General features: G+C 34.7%; 1 protein-coding gene across 1 annotated transcript in view; it reads left to right on the top strand.

The window, feature by feature from the left end:
- The first annotated feature begins 2,492 nt into the window (after positions 1 to 2,492).
- Positions 2,493 to 14,790, top strand: part of LOC121380513 (RNA-binding motif, single-stranded-interacting protein 3-like) — a 282,378-nt gene continuing 270,080 nt past the window's right edge. The window contains exon 1 of the mRNA XM_041509356.1: positions 2,493 to 2,551. The gene's annotated coding sequence lies outside the window, so the exon portion shown is untranslated. The remainder of the gene's footprint in view (positions 2,552 to 14,790) is intronic.

Genomic DNA, 14,790 nt, shown 5'->3' with positions numbered 1-14,790 from the left:
TGAGAATAAGATAAAGAGTGACTGTTCATATTTTATGACTTTTGAATGTTGCTCATTAGTGTTTTGACTGGTTGTTACTTTCAAAGTGCCCTGTGATATACTGGTGGTATTTCACAGTCAAGGATCTGATAAAATATCAGACAGCCTCTTGTGAGACAGCTATTGAGATCCAGCCACAGTTCATTGAGGTTAATTCTTGTTGGAGGGTTCTAGAATTACAGGATAGAAGGCAATAGTCTGTGAACTATGGCCATAAGTTTTTAATAAGGAACTTTAACAAATATTTTGTAATAATAATGAAATGTTGATATGAGTTTCTCCATTTGTTCAGTTACACTAGCAATTGCCAATTTCATATTGTTAACATATTTAGATATTTTAGAATGTTGTTAACTAGACATTTACTTGTCTAAATAAGAAACTGTGCTTGATGGAAAAGTATATTTATTTTATATTCAGACAGCAAAAGAAAACATTGTAAATGTGTAGATGGATAGGTTTTTACTTATTGAGAATATAGACTAAAAAAAGTAAAGCAAAGTCTGAAAAATCATTAACATTTGCTAGTTGTTATATATATGTGGCTTTGTTTTTCACTAGACCAGTGGATTAGATATTAACCCGAAGATATTAACTGAAATAGCACCAGAGTTTAAACTAGTGACCTATGTATTTAAAAATAATGATCTAGACAACCCAAATAGAGAATTACAGCAAATAATTAGTAAATGTTCAGAGTACAAACAGATGTAGTTGGGAAAACATTAACTGAAGTAAACTTTTGGTAAATATATTATGTACAAAGTAAAGCTAATTTAAAAACTATTTTCTTTGAAATAACCTAACCCACCAAGGCTATCATGTCTTTTTAAAATTTGATTCCACTTCTTTTCTTCAGTGTAATAATAAAACATGTGAACATGTATAAACACAATGAAATACATAACCGCTAATAGAATGGTTATTTGGGTGTATAGAATGGTTATTTGGGTGTATAGAATGGTTATTTGGGTGTATAGAATGGTTATTTGGGTGTATAGAATGGTTATTTGGGTGTATAGAATAAACACATTTTTATTAAAGAAACTGGAAACCTCTTGATCACTCTGCCTATACCCGTGAATGGCCACATTCATTCAACTTATTTTTGTGTTTATATCCAATTAAGGTTCAAGCATGCTGTCCTTGGCACACACCTCAGCTATCTGGGCTGTCTATCCAGGACAGTAGGTTAGTTTGTTAGTTGTTAGTGAGAGAGAAGAGGGTGTAGTGGTCTTACATCTACCTACTGAGTCATTAAAACTCGCTCTGGGTGTGAGGCGTTACCAGGCTGAGAACCCTGTACCTACCAGCCTTAAGTCCAATGGCTAAACCCCGACTCCACCAAAGCTGGTGCTAGCTGTTGGCCTCAGGGTGGATTTATTCAAGAATGGCTTACACTTAACATTTCCAGACATCAAATACTTTTAATATATCACCTTGATTATTTCAATTAGGCTAAACTACTGCAAATTAAGCACACAATCTTCTTAAGAAATTTATACCCAAACCATTCATATTTAGCTATAATTCCTGAACAAAAACAGTGCAAATTCTGTACTACCAAAAACCTCCCTTGCTGACTTCTGAGACTGGTTGGGCTGCCTGTGCTACTGCAATCATGCCTTCTCCTCCCTACCCCATCCCTTTCCTGTCCGGGACAGAAGAGCTGGCGGTAGTCGGATCTTGCACCCATAACAGGTGTGCACTATAACAGCTTGATCTGAATGTGTATGTTGAGCAGCCTGAACTGAATTGACACTTAACTGAAGAGGTTTGAAGCATGTATTCTTTGTTTAATTTACAATTAAACAATCTATTTGTATTTGCTATATCAGTTCTCACTTCTGCTCAGTAGATGGATTTGATTATATTTACTAGCACATCGTTACTGGTACATACGTTTTCATAAGCCATAAGTCCTGGGCCAGTGCTTCCTACAATTTGTATGGCATTGCCATAACAATAAAGTTTCAGACTATTTAGGCCTGTACGATGTGGGGGAGGGGGTGGGGAGATTCCTTGAGGATGAAAATGTGAGGGTTTTTTTCTATTTTATATAAATAAAGGTAAAAATGTGGCTTATGCCACCCTACCCACCGTACTAGAGACTATGATGGCTCCTCCATTAGAGATTGTCCCATACATGCACTTTGGATATCACTCCTAGAATTAGAATCTTGAGTCTAGACTTTTAAAGGTTTTATAAGCACCAGGGACCTGTTCCACGAAGCGATTTTATCCCTAAGATTACCTTAGGCGCATAGCTACCCTATGCACTAAGTTGATCTTAGGGCTAAGATCGCTTTGTGGAATGGGGCCCAGGCCAGTATGTTTAAAGTATCTCTAAACTTTAATATATTATTAATGTTGTAGTTAATTTGTTGCCTGTATCAGAGTTTGATATGAAATCACTAGTCACTGATGAGAATGACTATCAATATTTCAGAGTGACGGGTCTGCCACTCCTAACAAGAAGTCTGCTGTTGTCGCTCCGTCCAAGCATCAAGAGGTACGTACTTTAATCTCTTCATTTACTAACCATTTATAGGTAAGGTTCAAACAGCAGCTGATGTTGTTATTGGTTTTGAGTATTATAACTGCTAAACTATTCCTTCATTCGTTTCTACATTTGTACATCCATCCATTCATTTATTTACTCATTTATTCATTCTATTAATTCAATCTCTTTCATTAATTTCTTTAAAATTAATCAAGCAATTAAGATCATTTGGTTTTATGTTAACATTTAGAACAAACTGTTATAGCACATGCCTGTCTTGGACATAAGTTCTGACCACTGCCAGCTCCTTCGTCCAAGACAGGAATCGAACAATTCATTCATTTATAGTTATTTTCATGCTTCTATCCAATTAAGGTTCAAGCATGCTGTCCTGTGCACACACCTCAGCTATTTGGTTGTCAGTCCAGGACAGTGGGTTAGTTGTTAGTGGTTAGTGAAAAAGAAGTTGGTGTAGTGGCCTTACACTTACCCTTTGAGTCGTTAAACTTGCTCTGGATGGGAGCCAGTACCAGGATGTGGACCCAGTACCTACCAGCCTTATGTCTGATAGTTTAATCACAACACCACTGAGGCCAGATCAAACAATTCATTTCATTTCAACTTATTTTCGTGCTTATATCCAGTTAAGGTTCAAGCACACTGTCCAGGGCACACACACCTCAGCTAGGCTGTCTGTCCAGGACAGTGGATTCGTTGTTAATTGTTAGTGGTTAGTGAGAGAAAAAAGGGTGTAGTGGCCTTAAAACTCACTCTGGGTGGGAGTCGGTACCGGGCTGCGAACCCTGTACCTACCAGCCTTATGTCCTATGGCTTAACCATGATGCCACCGAGAACAATTGATTAATTCTACTTAAATATTTATTGTACATACATGTATTAGGTAAGGGAAACAACTCTTTGGGTACATACATGTATATCTAATATAGCAGGGTTCAGACTGAGTAGAAATGTGAGTATGGTAATCTTGTGTAATTTAAAGTTACTTTTAGAAAATGGTTTCCATGTAATAAAAGTAAGTAGAAAGCTGTAAAAATTTGACACAGAAATACAGATATAATCCATACGGTATCATTTTCTTTTTTTTGTGGTTGATTTATTCTGTATATTTAATCATCTCATGTATTTTAATATATTTGCATGAGGAATTTTTGCATACTTCCACTATATCTCTGTGTGCAAAGTGATGTCCACTTTATCTCAAATTCTGTTTGCATGTGGCATATAGGTCTACTGCTCAGTATTAAACTACAAGGCAGTGTTTGTGTGGAACTGATAAAAGAAATGGATCTAATCTCCTTTCTAGAAGTCAAGTCATATATGCAATAGTTGGAGAAAGTAGGTAATATTTGATTAATATTATGAAACCAAACAAGATGTTTTGACTCTGCCTGTAGGCTTAAGATCATATTGTGCTAAGATGTATATTTTTGTTTACCTGTCTGTGAATGAGGCCATTGCTTTCATAAATAACAAAAGAGAGTAACCCTCTCATAGACATGGCTGCCGGATTGTTGATACAGTGAAATTACATGGAACTGAGCACTATCACCATGCTAAACTTTCCTTCAGTTAACATGCTTTTTTGTTTTGCCTTTGTGATGTAAAAAGACGAGAAGATATAGGGTTTTTTTTCTGACAGCAGCAGTGGCCGTGGCAACAGTGTCAACTTCTGTGTTCAAGTTTAATGTTAAAGTTTTACATTTCTTACAAACTGTAAGTCCTGGGTCAATGAAACTTGGTTTATAGTTGCACCTATGGATGTTCATCACAGTCTCGCCTTTATGAATTAAAAAGACTACATATATAGGTATTACTTTTCTGACACCAGCAATGGCAGTGACGATGGTTATCAACTTCTGTGTTCAAGTTTAATTTTAAAGTTTTACATTTACCAGTACATCAGTTTCTTACAAACTGTAAATCCCAGGTCAATGAAATTTGGTTTATAGTTGCATCTATAAATGCTTTATGATATTTTATGATAAGTGAAACTTTTAATTTCTCAAAATTCTTGTTTTAAATGACTTTTTTTATGTCAGAGTTTTAACTCTGGAAGAGATGTGCAATTTGAAATAATATAATGTAAAATATGGACATTTTTTATTGACTTTCAGAAACATAAAATTGTGCTTTGTTAACACAATAAAAATATTAAATTAATACAAGTGAATGTATAGTGCAATATTTTACCCATTTTAATATAAACATAAATTTAGGATATTCAGTATGAAGAATAATTCAAGTATACCACAACATGTGTACATGCTTGTCATTGAAAACTGATTTTAAAAAATCAATTAGAGTCAAACATTTAAATATTAGAGCATGTACATGTACATGTATTTCCAAATTAGTTACAATCAAAGAAATGAATACTTGGTAATTAAATTTGTCACACATGAGGTGAAACAGTGGAGACTGGGAGTCATTAATCAGATTCATCTTTCAAATGAGAGATATCAACCTGCAAAATAGTGCATCATGGAAACAATCACAACTTTACCTAAAACCTTCTCTCAGGGGCGGGACGTAGCCCAGTGGTACAGTGCTCACTCGATGCATGGTCAGTGTGGGATCGATCCCCATCGGTGGACCCATTGGGCTATTTCTCATTACAGCCAGTGCACCATGACTGGTATACCAAAGGCCGTAGTATGTACTACCTTGTCTGTGGGATGGTGCATATAAAAGATCCCTTGCTGCTAATCGAAAAGAGTAGTCCATGAAGTGGCGACAATGGGTTTCCTCTCTCATTATCTCTGTGGTCTTTAACCATATGTTTGACGCCATAATATATAACCATAAATAAAATGTGTTGAGTGTGTCGTTAAATAAAACATTTCTTTCTTTCTTTTTCTTTCAACTCGGCCTTTTGCACTGATATAATTTTGATCACGGAATATGATTATGTCATTCAGATTTGATCTTTACACAGTCGGTGTTTAAATATGATTATGTCATTCAGATTTGATCTTTACACAGTCGGTGTTTAAATATGATTATGTCATTCAGATTTGATCTTTACACAGTCGGTGTTTAAATATGATTATGTCATTCAGATTTGATCTTTACACAGTCGGTGTTTAAATATGATTATGTCATTCAGATTTGATCTTTACACAGTCGGTGTTTAAATATGATTATGTCATTCAGATTTGATCTTTACACAGTCGGTGTTTAAATATGATTATGTCATTCAGATTTGATCTTTACACAGTCGGTGTTTAAATATGATTATGTCATTCAGATTTGATCTTTACACAGTCAAATATGATTATGTCATTCAGATTTGATCTTTACACAGTCAGTGTGTTTAAATATGATTATGTCATTCAGATTTGATCTTTACACAGTCAGTGTTTAAATATGATTATGTCATTCAGATTTGATCTTTACACAGTCAGTGTTTAAATATGATTATGTCATTCAGATTTGATCTTTACACAGTCAGTGTTTAAATATGATTATGTCATTCAGATTTGATCTTTACACAGTCAGTGTTTAAATATGATTATGTCATTCAGATTTGATCTTTACACAGTCGGTGTTTAAATATGATTATGTCATTCAGATTTGATCTTTACACAGTCGGTGTTTAAATATGATTATGTCATTCAGATTTGATCTTTACACAGTCAGTGTTTAAATATGCAGTGGAGATGACCCACTGTATGCAGTTTTATAACTGGGATGTTTCATATTTTAGTTATTTGCTCAAAGTATTTTGAAATTCGTACCAATACAAATAATGCTGACGGTGACTGAATGTATTGCATATCACTCCAAAAAGCATTCAGTTATTTTGCAGGGTTACATTATGATACATATTTATTGTAGTTGTATTATTCTCTCTATTAAAATTTAAACTTTTTCACATTTTAATGTTTATGGCAGAACATTTTTGTGTCCATTTTGTGCTGTAGATCTATGCCAGATTATTGCCTTTCAGGCCATAGTTTTTTAAAATATGAGAAGGGCCCGTGCTCTTAGACTCTCCTGATCAACAAACTTTTCTTTCTTAATCACTTCTTTCGCATCTTGAATTTTTGGCCTTGGTTTGCCCTCGTAATTACAATTAATTTCATTTGATGTCACTGCCTACACTGTCCTCACCCATTTCTTGTCCACTGATGAAGCACCAGGTATGCAGACAGGTAGCATTACGTTGTCTGAATAGACCTGAGCAATTCTGTGGAGGTAACTCAATCCACCATGTCCATATCACGTTTCTTTAGGCAGTGACTCTTCCCCGAATACAGATAAAAGTGTATTATTATTGGGACTCATCAGAAGAGTTTGGCCTTTATACCTTTTGTGTGATAATTACAATACAGTGAAAGTGAAACGTTATTGGACTATTTTCACACTAATGGAAGAAGTATATTTCGGAGATTATTTACTGGTAATGTTAACTAGTGTCCAATTTATTAATATTTTCCCTTTTATTTGTTTGAATTACTGTAACAACATTGATAGTTTGTTTTTTTAATATTGAAAGGAATGGTTGTTTATTGGCTATAAGCACAGAAGCGCACTATTCATAAGCATATGAGACAGGGTCAGGAGGGCCAACTGTTCCCCTAGTACTGGAGCAAAATCTCAAATTCGGGCAAAAATTATATATAAAAAAAGTGCTAACCTAATACCTTTTTACCATGTATTTCCATCATTCTACCCTCAAAATTAGTTGTAATCCATGTAAATGTAAAATGCATAGTGAATCATTTGCAACCCTATATAGCTGTTTGGTAGTAATGCTAATCTGAATAAATGTTGATTTTCATTTAATTCAGGCAAAACCAGCCCCCTCTCTACAAAAAGGGAGCCCTATGACACCATTTAATCTGCATTTGTTTAGAATGCCTAATATTGTATGAGAGGGTAGAGTTTGTTTTGTTAACATTGATTCATTAATCATTAGTCATTGGATGTCAAACATTTGTTTAGAATGCCTAATATTGTATGAGAGGGTAGAGTTTGTTTTGTTAACATTGATTCATTAATCATTAGTCATTGGATGTCAAACATTTGTTTAGAATGCCTAATATTGTATGAGAGGGTAGAGTTTGTTTTGTTAACATTGATTCATTAATCATTAGTTATTGGATGTCAAACATTTGTTTAGAATGCCTAATATTGTATGAGAGGTAGAGTTTGTTTTGTTAACATTGATTCATTAATCATTAGTTATTGGATGTCAAACATTTGTTTAGAATGCCTAATATTGTATGAGAGGGTAGAGTTTGTTTTGTTAACATTGATTCATTAATCATTAGTTATTGGATGTCAAACATTTGTTTAAATTTCTGACATGTAGTCTTCAGAGAAACACACTTTCCCACAGAAAGGACAGCACATACATGACCTTTAGCAAGATAGGATTAGAGTTAAGGGAATACTTTTAGAATTATTACCAATGTGGAGTACTACTCACCATGACAGCTAATCAGTACCCTCTGACCTGGACAGTTAAAGTTTGTTAAACGTTTAGTGACACCACAAGAGTATATCAATCATCAGCTATTGGTAATTTTCACTTCGGAATAAACCTGCTACATGTTCGCAAAACCACTTCAGATGTAACAACGATGGTGTTCTGAGTGAATAAAGTTCTGTTCTGTTCTGTTCAGTTCATTAGCAGCAAAGAATCTTTTATATGCACTTTCACACAAACAGGACAGCACATACCATGGCCTTTGATATACCAGCCATGGGGCACTAGATGGGATGGGGGAAAAAGTCCAATCAGAGAATGGGTTCACCACGAAGGTGTGATCCTGTCACCAAAGTTACCTCAGACAAGCACACTACTGACTGAGTTAGATGAAGTGAATGAAAAACATATATTTGTAACACCTTTTTGAAGGCTACTTGACATGTACTTTGTTATTTTTACTGACAAAATATTGCTGGGTTGTTTATTCCAAGTGAAGCCAGGCTTAGCTGTTAAGCCTGGCTGAGCCAGGCTGAGAGATGTCTACATACTTTCTGTTTGATAATTTGATCTGTGTTTGATGAGATTTCCATGCAGTTCGGTGTTTATCTTTTTCTTCAACCAGTGAATGTTTTTATTATTTTCCCATTTAATGACTTATCTCCCTTTAACAAGCTGAACTTACATCTGTGTTATGATTCATATAATTGTGACAACAGTCTGCAAGCTTGTAAACATAATTTGCTCATGTGGCATGCTTATGCGGTATGAGGTTTGTTAGATTCCATATATATATACAGCAAGCAATTAGTTTTTATGTTCTTGCACAGGTATCGCCCCCCCCCAAAAAAAATGAAAACCCCCCCAAAAAACCCCAAAACAATAACACCCCCCCCCCCCCCCAAAAACAAAAACACACCCAAAAAACCCAACCTACTACGGGGATTTTGCTATAGTTACATAAAAAGTAAAGGTAGGACACTTAGAGGTGAGTATTTATGATGTCAGTTTATGAATAAAAGTGTCAAACTGCACATGCAAAACACCAACAAAAACTATGTGTATAGGATGTATATGGTAATTGGATGTAATTTAGTTAATTACAAACCACCATGTATTTAATAGATTTTATTTCAAAGTGGAATCATTCACTATCTATAGCAAAGGATGAGTAGGCTTAACTGTGTGTCAGCATTAAGTATTCTTGGGGATTTGTGTTTGTGATCTCACCCGATGTGGTGCATGAAAAAATATTTTAAATTTAAAAAATGATACAGAAGTGTTGTTTGAGTGTGTATAAATATATAGAGTGGTTTTTTAATATGGAAAATATCCACCAAGTCTATGCTAATTGGTATTTGTCAAGGCTCTGCTGAGACATATATTGATTAATTTGACGAGGTTGATATTTATATATTAAAAAATATGAGTAACGAATTCTAGTTATCCTATAACACTTCTAAAATAATATTTTCATCCAATATTTAGTAAATGACAGTATAAAGTCGTCTCCATCGGTAATATGACATCATAATATTTAGCACAAATTAGTTTGATGTCACACATTTCAACTAATATATTATTACCTAGAGACCTAGCTTGCAAATTTGCATATATACACAAAGAAACAAGTTAAGCACCCCCTGTATTTTTCACAATGACTTGTCTTACGAGGTTTGGCGTTGAAAGCCTGATAACATAACCTCGGAAAAACAAATGTGTTTTGCAAGAATATATCTTTGACAGTAAGAAAACATAACAAGTGTATCCAGTTTTGAAATTTTAATCATTATTCTGAGAAGAATTCCAATATGCTGTATTTGAACCAAAAACTGAGGCACAATAAGTATGGAGGTGCAGAGTCAGAAACATAAGTCAACATCATGATCGATGATGAAAAATGTCATTTGAAGTTCACAGATGACATTCATGACACAAATCATCAATAGCAGGTAAACCCGCCACGTGCCCGGATGACAGCTTCCACCCTTCGTCTCATCCCTCCAGTAAGTCGTCTGATCTGTTGCATGGGCAACTGCTGCCATTCTCGATGAAGAGCTGCCTCTAATTGTGCCAGAGTCTGTACAGGTGGGGTCAGTGCCTGTACTCCATGCCCCAAGATGTCCCAAACATGCTCTAGTGGGTTTAGGTCAGGACTCCTGGCTGGCCAGGGCAGGGTCGTCACTGCTTTAGTTTAGAGTAAAGCTGTTACTGCTCGGGAACGATGTGGCCTAGCTTTGTCATCCATGTCTGGTGGCGAGTGGATGGTTGTCAAAATGTGGGACAACAACTGCTTGCAGGACGTTACGAATGTACCGATCACCATTGAGGTTGCCTTGGATGGTGACAAGATCCAGCTTACAATCATAGGCAACCCTAAACCATTACTGAACCTCCACCATACGAGGTCATAGGTCGTATGTTCCTGAGTGAGTAGGCAGCATTTTTATGTCTCCAAACTCTCAATTGGCCAATTGTGACATAGAGCAGGAACCAGCTTTTGTCGGACCAATGGACTCTTCGCCAGGACCTCAGATTCCAACCTCTCTGGGCCAAACACCACGCTAAATGGCGTCTTTCATGATGATCAGCAAGAAAGGGACGCTTGATGACCCTTCTGGCCTTCAATCCCACAAATTTCAGACGATTGCTCACTGTTCTGGCTGACATCTGTCTATTGGATAACCACTGGTTCTTCAGAACAGGAGACGTAGCAAAGGGTTGACGACGTACGAGCCGAAGCAGGGCCCTGTCCTCGCACTGTGACGTCATGTGCGGTCTCCCTGACCATGGGAGATCCTTTACAGCATTGATATGCCCGTGTTTTTGTATCAGTCTGCTGATTATGGTGTAATGATGCCCCATTTGACGTCCTATACTTTTGAAGCTCATGCCAGTCGCATGCATATCAATAATACGCCATCTTTGGGCCTCTGATAACCGTCGACGTGCCATATTCAACAATTAAACTTCAACAATGCAAGACAGTGATGTTAAATGGCAACAATTGCAGTGTATTGATACTGCATTTTGAGCAAAGCATGGGTGACATGATGGATGTGCATGTTGTTCTGTTGTGGGATGTCACAGTTGTTATTGTACTCTCCTATTATTTCGATGGAACACCATTCTTGACATATTCATCATGTAATTTGCAGTTTTTACGAATGGGGCTATTTCAGTACTAATTACATCTAGGGGTGCTTAACTTTTTTCTTTGTGTATACATATAACTTTAAATTTGCATACCATTATTACACAAATTAATACACTAAATTATCACATGCGTTTATGACATGGATATCATGGGTAAGTTATAGAATAAATATTTTTATTATAGATGTTTAATGTCTTTTTTACTTGATCTTGTTTTTTACAATTTTTTTTTTTTGGAGATATTTTATTGATCAAAAAAGAATCAAAAGGATTGCTCAACAGGCAGAGCCTATATAAGTGCTCTCCTAAACAAGATGCACATCAGACAATATTCATAATCATATATATCTAAAGCATAATAACAATGTCTAATGGCATAAAATATTTAACATAATTAATATTTTTTAGTATATAGTAATAAAAGGTAGAGAGTAGATAGAATAGAAATGGGATAGTCGAGAAAAAATATGATAGTAATGATCCTATTGTTGGAGCTAACCTTATATGGGGCAGTAAGATCAGAATAATAAGTTAGTTCAACTCGAATCTCTTTCTTTCAGCTATATGTTTATGTACTGCGTTAAAAATTAAATTGTTTTCTTCAATTGATAGGTTTATTGACCCGGATAGTAGTAGATCAATGTCTAAGATATCAAGGTAATTCCGTAACGATGCAAATAAATCATATCTTTGTCTGATGAACAGAGGGCAGACATAAAAATAATGAAAATTATCTTCACAGTTATCTCCACATGCAAACTTGGCGCTATCAGAAAGATGGCTTAAAAATAAATGATAGTTTAAGTTGCTAGCATAGTTACGAAGCTGACATTTACGATTTCCATAAGATAGAGAGTAGATGAAGGATTGGGATTTCCCTTTTTTATTAATTTTTTATAGGTATGTAGACATGGTTCATTTTGAGTTAAACTGTCAAGATTATTCCATAACTCCAAAATATTAGGAATAAAGCTGTTTTTATATGAATTAGTATGGCATGTTGGTGGAGTGAATGGACGTTGATTTCTGAGTGTAAAACAATTAGTGAGATTAACATATGGCAAGATTTCATCCAGTAGATATTGAGGTGTTTTGCCTTTAAGTATTTTATGCATTATAATTAATTTACTATTTTTGCAACGTTTATATAAAGGTTCCCAACCAAGTTCATAATATAGTTTGTCTGGAGATGTTCCTTTCCTAAGTCCTGTAATGATACGGGCAGCTTCAAGTTGCACTGACTCAATTGTATTGGATTCTTCAGCTGTACAATTATCCCAAATTATATTACCATATTCTAAGATTGGTCTTATAAATGCAACATACAATTTAGTTAGGGAATATCTATTTAATTTATACTTTAACATACGTAGAATGTTAAGTCATTTACAAGCTTTAGTATATATGTCATTAATATGATCTGTCCATCTACCATTGGAGTTTAAAGTAAGCCCTAGATGTTTGTGGGAGGTTACATTATCAAGAGGAATTCCTTAGCTTAGGAATATCAATATGTGGTTTTCTTATGAATAACATTGATTTGGTTTTAGTTATACTAAATTCAACTCCCCAGCTAATTGACCACTCATGTATAGATTCTAAGTCTTCATTTAGCGTTTCGGCTGTAGAAGTGTGGTCATTGACAATGCAATCAAGAGAAGTATCATCAGCAAATAATTTTATTTTATTAGATACATTGTCTACTAGATCATTTATGAATATTAAGAAAAGATATGGCCCAAGTATAGATCCCTGTGGTACTCCAGCATTGATATTCCTCCAATTTGAGAAGTGACCATCAAGTTTTACTCTTTGTTTCCTTTCGGACAAATAACTGCTGAACCAATTAAGAAGATTATCACAGATACCGTATTTCATTAGTTTGAAAATTAAACCTTTATGCCATACCCTATCAAAGGGTTTAGTAATATCACAGAATACAAATCTTATGTCCTTGCCATTATCTAGGTTTTTCATTATAATATCATAAATAATTAGTAGCTGATTAGTTGTAGAATCTTTTGATCTGAAGCCTGATTGATTATTAGTAAGAATATTATGATCATTGATATAATTATGAAGGTTTTTAAATATAATTTTTTCTAAGATTTTGCCAAAGTAAATTGTTACAGAAATTGGTCTATAATTTGAAGGACTTTTAATATCACCTTTACCTTTATATATGGCTGTAACATTGGCACACTTCCAGTCCCGTGTCACACAACCTAGTGAGAAAGATTTGTTAAAAATTTTGGTTAGTGGTGTTACAAGGGACTGACAAATGGATTTTATTAACTTAGGTGACATATTAGTCATGATGAGAAAGAAAACATGAAAACAATGAGGTGTACTTAAATTCTTACTTCATGTAATAAAGTGGCTTTAAAGCACAAATAAGTGTACTGAACAGAAATACTTTTTTAATGAATATAAACATGTATAATCATTTGCGATTGTATAAGTTTTATTTTTATTTATATATTTAATATTTTGATGAAATGTTTAAAATCTATTCATCTACCATTACTGTTTGTTAATATAACTATAGCATTACTTTAGAGTTGTTGTTTACAGTCTTGTATCTTTGCCTGTATGGATATGTCACTTTGATGTGATTCTCACGCTTATGATATAGACTTTTCCACTTATAAATAACTTACACCATTGTCACTGATAAGACAGCACGCACCACATCCATTGACATATCACTGGTTGGAATAGGAATAAACAGATAGGTCTTTCACTGAGAGGATTGATCAGACAACTCCAGTCACCTTCTCACACCCACAGGCCATTAAAATGATTGAACTTGAATTAAATTTTTGTTGTCCTTTCAAGGCCAACCTCAGTTAACACACATTAAAAAAAAGAAAAAAAGTAGCACTTAAAGAAAAAGCCAGAAAAGGAGAGAAAAAAAAGAAAGAATTTGTTTTAGAAACTAGCTGCTGAAGTCTTGAATGTGAAAAAAAGAAGTAGAGCAGGTGCAAAAGTGTTTAACAGACCACTTCTCATTCAGCTCGGCCCGGATGCACAAAACATACAGTTTCAGATTTCCGAAAGAAAAGGAAAAGAATATTTGTTTAATGACATCTCAGCACATTTTAAAATGTGGCTCTTTGGTGTCTAACAAATGGTTATTGTGGCTTTAGGGAGTGAATGTGAGATTAGATACCAAGGGAAGTTAATGAGTTTCATGAAATTAATATTTAATAATTATAGGATATTAAACAAGCTTTCATATATATCGTGTTTATGTCCCATGTGAAATAATGTTCAGTTGTCTTGAGCTTTATTTAGCCAGTGATAATGAAAATGATTTCACGAGGGGCATAAATATGATATAAAATGTTGGCAAGTTTAATATCCTATTTATTACCCATACTCAATGTTAATTTATATCACTCAACTCGTTTGGTTGACGTTCCTGTAAGGTTGTAGTGCGCCAATCGATGACGTCATCGTGTGACTTCGAAGTGTTATGTTCCACTTGGCATTCTACTGGGACATATCACTTTGATATGTACCCAGATAGTTTTAACCATATGGGTAATAAAAACAAATGTTATATTTTATTTATTATTATCCTGCTTCAAAGAATAAAATATTTGTCATTTATGTGCAGTTTATACATGTAGAT

This window comes from Gigantopelta aegis, chromosome 9 (genome assembly GCF_016097555.1).
Source record: "Gigantopelta aegis isolate Gae_Host chromosome 9, Gae_host_genome, whole genome shotgun sequence".
NCBI lineage: Eukaryota > Metazoa > Mollusca > Gastropoda > Neomphalida > Peltospiridae > Gigantopelta > Gigantopelta aegis.
The sequence above is the reverse complement of the archived record's forward strand: the minus strand, read 5'-3'. Positions and strand labels throughout refer to the sequence as shown.